This window comes from Malania oleifera, chromosome 1, assembly GCF_029873635.1.
Source record: "Malania oleifera isolate guangnan ecotype guangnan chromosome 1, ASM2987363v1, whole genome shotgun sequence".
Classification (NCBI taxonomy): domain Eukaryota; kingdom Viridiplantae; phylum Streptophyta; class Magnoliopsida; order Santalales; family Ximeniaceae; genus Malania; species Malania oleifera.
The window spans coordinates 45,044,724-45,050,260 of NC_080417.1; positions in this window are offsets into that span (position 1 = coordinate 45,044,724).

Here is a 5,537-nt window from a genome sequence, read left to right on the forward strand (position 1 = left end):
TCGCCTATGAGTTGATCTATAGGATGACTTCTAAGGAATTTCCAATCTCTAGGCAACTCCTGATTTTCATTTTCATTATCTTCAAGTGATTTTTCATTTGCTTCCTGATTTTCACTTGCATTGTTTTCAATGGACATTTTCTCTAAGAATTTTCTAATATCAATGTCATCCTCATCATCTTTATTAGAAAATGGATTAGACTCATCAAACACAACATGAATAGATTCAATGACAGTTAAAGTTCTTTTATTGAAAACCCTATATGCTTTGCTATTTAATGCATATCCTAGGAAAATACCTTCATCGGATTTTGAGTCAAACTTTCCTAAATGTTCATTATTTCTAAGCATAAAACATTTATAACCAAACACATGAAAATAGAAAATATTAGGCTTATGGTTGTTCCATATTTCATAAGGGGTTTTATTAATTGATGGTCTAATCAACACCCTATTCATAACATGGCATGCAGTATTAATGGCCTCGGCCCAAAAATATTTAGTTAAGTTATGCTCATTCAATATAGTTCTACCCATTTCTTGCAGTGACCTATTCTTTCTTTCTACTACACCATTTTGTTAAGGTGTCCTAGGTGCAGAGAAGTCATGTGATATGTCCTCTAAGTCACAATATTTTTCTATGCTTTCATTTTTGAATTCTGTGCCTCTATCATTTCTTATGTGAGTGATTTTATATCCTTTTTCATTCTAAATTCTCCTACAAAGTTTGGTGAATTGTTCACATGATTCATTTTTATGTGCAAGAAACAACACCTATGTGAATCTAGAGAAGTCATCCATAATTACAAAAGCATAAGATTTACCACCAAGACTTTGCACAGAATTAGGTCCAAACAAATCTAGGTGAAGCATCTCTAAAGTTCTAGTAGTAGATATGAATTTATTTTTCTTAAAACTAGATTTTGTTTGCTTACCCATTTGACATGCATCACAAATTTTATCCTTTACAAAAGACATCTTAGGCAAACCTTTAACCAATTCTTTTCTAACAAGTTTAGACAATAAATCCATGCTAACATGTCCTAAACGCCTAAGCCATAACCAACTAGCTTCATTTAAAGCAGAAAAACATGTTACTTGTTGTGAAGCTAGATTATCAAGAGAGGTAGTATAAACATTTTCATGTCTATCAGCAGTAAAAACCACTTTGTGATCTGTTTTATTTTCTACTATGCATTTGTCATTTTCAAAAGATACTTTATATCCTATATCACACAACTGACTTATGCTAAGTAGATTATGCTTCAGTCCATCAACCAGCAAAACATTATCAATGGTAAGAGAGGAATCCTTACCAACCTTACCTACCCCGATGATGCGTCCTTTGGCATTCGTCAAATCTCACATAGCCTCCATCCTTGGGAACAATTGAAGTGAATTTTCCCTTGTCTCCGGTCATGTGCCGTGAGCATCCACTATCTAAGTACCACCAGTCCTTGGAGGAGGACAATCTTAGGCATACCTGCAAAATAAGCTAAATAACTGATGCTGGTCCCCAAAGTTTGTTGGGTCCACGGGGGTTAGTAGTAGGATCTCTCTTAACTACTCATACCTTCCTAATTCTAGCATGCTTATTCTTAAGTGGACAATCAAATTGAATGTGACCAATATGTTTACATTTAAAACATCTTAACCTACACTTAGGTTCTTTAGAAGGAATATGAGATTTTGACTCACATGTGAAGTGTCCTAAGTAAAGATTAGGTCGTCTAACATTTTCAATACCATTAAAACCAAGACCCTCTTTACTTAAGGAGTTTCTTTGGGCACCAAGTAATTTTTCAAAATTTTCTTTGCCCTTAGTGAATTTAAAAATGATTTTGGAGCTATCCTCCAATTTCCTCTCAAGCTCAACAACAATAGCATCCTTTTCTTTTAAAATAAAGGCATGAGAGGTTTTTGCCATCTTAAATAATTTTGACCAATTTTCACATTTCTTTTTCAAATCATTATTCTCTTTGGTCATTTTGCCTAACAATTTTGAAACACGAATATATTCAAACTGTAATTCTCTAAATTTAGGCATGCTGTCAGAATCACAATCATCAAATGAGTAATAAGAAGATGATGAACTAGAAGACAATACCTCATCCTCGTGTGCCATCAAACACAGATTAGCGACCTCCATGTCACTATGATCTGAATTCGAGTCGCTACTGCTGAATTGATCCTATGAAGTCCCAGCCTTCATGGCTCTCTTCTTTTTCTTAGCCTCCTTTTTCAGCAGTGGGTAGTCGGGTTTGATGTGCCCCACCTTGTTGCAGTTATAGCACATAGGAGCATTTGATTTTTCTTTTCTTTTGCTGGATTCTCCCTTCTCATTGGTAGAGTCTCTATATTTTTTAAATGGCTTCCTATTCTTCTTGAAAAATCTGCTAAACTTTCTAGTTAGCATGACCATTTCATCATCAGTGTCAGACTCACTGCATTCACTAGATATGTTATTAGATGCTTTTAGTGCAGTCACTTTCTTAACCCTATTATGCTCATTAAGTCTTTCATTTATGGACAATTCATAAGTAATCAAGGAACCTATCAGTTCATCTAAGGTCATGGCTTTAAGGTCTCTACCCTCAGCAATGGTCGTAGCCTTGGCTTCCCAAACAGGAGGTAAGCCTCTAAGAATCTTCCTAATCATCTCATATGTGGGATAGGTCTTTCCTAATGCATGCAGTGAGTTTGTGATGTATGTGAATCTAGTGTACATGCTCTGAATGGACTCACCTACACTCATCCTAAAGGCCTCATACTCACTGGTCAACATATCTATCCTACTGTCTTTCACATCTCTAGTACCCTCATATGTGACCTCTAACTTATCCTATATTTCTTTTGCAGTAGAACATGTCTTAATCCTGTTAAATTCATTTACGTCAAGATTACAGTATAAGATATTCATGGTAGTGATATTAAGACTAATAGCTTTCAAATCATCATCATCATATTCATCCTTAGTCTTAGGAACCCTAGTTGCACCCTCAGTTTTCATAGGGATATAGTTTCCCTTAGAGACAATCTTCCACACCTTCCAATCAGTATTCTGAAGGTAAATGCACATCCTCTATTTCCAGAAGGTGCAATTAACACCACTGAAAATAGGAGGTCGTGTGGAAGATGGTCCCTCAGGGAAAGGGATCACGGAGCTATGAGTCATATGTGATCTTTTTGCAAAATAACAACTAGTCTATGCTACGTGGCTCTGATACCAATTATTATCTTTACCGTGATCCCACGAGGGGGGGTGCATTGGTATTTTTAAAATTTAATCCCTAGGTCAATCTCCTAACACCAGTATATTCACAACCCTATGGTCAATCTACTACAAGTAAAGTAAATGTATGCCAGAAAGTAAATATAGCAATTTAATCAATCACACAAGCACCAGAAAGTAGTAAAGAGAGGGTGACACGCAGATAGGTTATCGAGGTTCAGCCAATTGCCTACATTCCCGCCTTGGCTAACAAGCACAAGGATTACCACTATAACTTGCTCACTTAACTGGGTGGAGCGGCACCTATACAAACCAGGTCAATTAGCACAGGGCTGACCTCAACCTTTACATCAATCCGACTGGATTACCGCCCCCTTAGGCCACTCCTGGAATCACGCAGATTTATAATCAAATGGTACAATTATAAAAGTGCTTTCACGTAAAGCAGATTTGTACCCAAATGCGTTCAATCACATACATCACAAAAGATTTAATATGTAAGCTCAATGTGGTCTAAACAGTTCAACTCTCAAATATATTTTCTATTAGTGTAGTGAGTACGTGAGAGTGTCAATAACAATCTATGTATCTCAAAATATTCAATCAAACGTGTTTACACAGAATATCAAACGAGTTTCAAGTATGTCAATCAATAGGATGTCTCAATCACGAATATAGTGTATATGCTTGGTTTGCAAAAGCTATGTAATCTTTGTATTCAGCAAATGACATATACTTGAATAAATATTGCCACAAAGATTAATGTAACAAACACAAATATCTTTTCACAGATATATTAATACAGATTCCACAAGATATTTGAGTAGGTTTGAAAATATTTTTGCAAGCCAAAAACAAATACAAACTTCTTAAGTTATTGCTACAAGAATGCAACACTCGAAAGTTCAACAAAAGTCTTCTTAGTGTAGGCTTATTAGCAAAGCCTCCTAAGACTACTTAGGTTATGCTCTCGTTAAAAATCGATTCAAACACTCGACAAATGAGAGAGCAAACCTCTAAATACCAACACCCAATACACTTAAAGATGATATAGAGAAGTGAAGAAAGCAAGTTTGAGTGGTTTTAGAGAGAGTATGAGCAATAGGATATATTTTGCTTTGAGAGAAAATTTTTTATTTTAGTTTGCTAATCAAGTACCTAATTTTCCCGAGAGGTCCAGTCAACCAGAACCATTTCAGTCGACTAAAATTCATATGGTTCGGTTGACCAAGACACTTTTGAACTAAAGACTCGGTCGACTGAAAGTGCCTGTCCAAAGGGCGATTTTCCATTTTACCGAGGTTCGGTCGACCAGGCCATTTTGAACTGAATGGTTCGGTCGACCAGAGAGTTGGGATTTTTCCCGAAGACCCTAGGTTGACCAGGTAGTTGCAATACAAATTTGGATCGGTTGACCAAATGATCAATTTGTTGACCTTAGGGGGTTTCGGTCGACCAGGGAATTTGAACTACACTAGTTCGGTCGACCAGGACCTTGGTCAACTGTTGACCGAGGCCTGTTTCGATCGACCGGGGCAAAATGAACTGCCTTAGTCAGTCGACCGAAAGTGCACCAAGTGTGCATTTCGGTCCTGTTTTAAATCACACAAACCCTATTCAGGTGCCTAACATTCATAGGTGCAATATGTGTGCCCTAGGGTCATTTATGTCCAATTAACTGAAAAAGTCTAGTGTCGGTTGACAACCCTAAGGTCATTCTAAGGTCACTTTTAGTTTATGGTTTGTTTGAGCTTACCTATTAGATCATGCATGTGATGTGTGTGAGCTTATTACAAACCAAACCCTATTTACTATTATAGACCCTTTGCATATGAACTATATTACAATATGAAATAAAGTACAATATGAATTAGGTCTTTCAACTTTAAGCTTTCACGTGCCATCAATATATATATGCTAATATAGACCTGCACATAAACTAGATATTCATTAAATACATGAGTATTTGTCATTATCAAAACCGGGAGTGACCTATAAGGTCAACAAAACTTGATTAAAATAACCCTAGGCGTCATGAGATTGATCTTGGAAGAGTGAATGAAGCTTTGGATTGAATGATTTTTGGGTGAGAATGGAGAGAAATAGAGAAAGATGGGTTTGGAAGAGTGAAACAACAAACTTTAGATGGCTAAAATTAGGGTTTTAAAAGGTTTGTTATATTTAAATCTCGCAACTTCAGAAGACTGAGGATTATCTTCAGTCGTCTAAAGATTTTCAGGTCTGGAATTTTAAAAGTTAGTAGCCCCCCAGATGTCTGAAGTTTCAGGTTCAGTCGTCTGAACCTA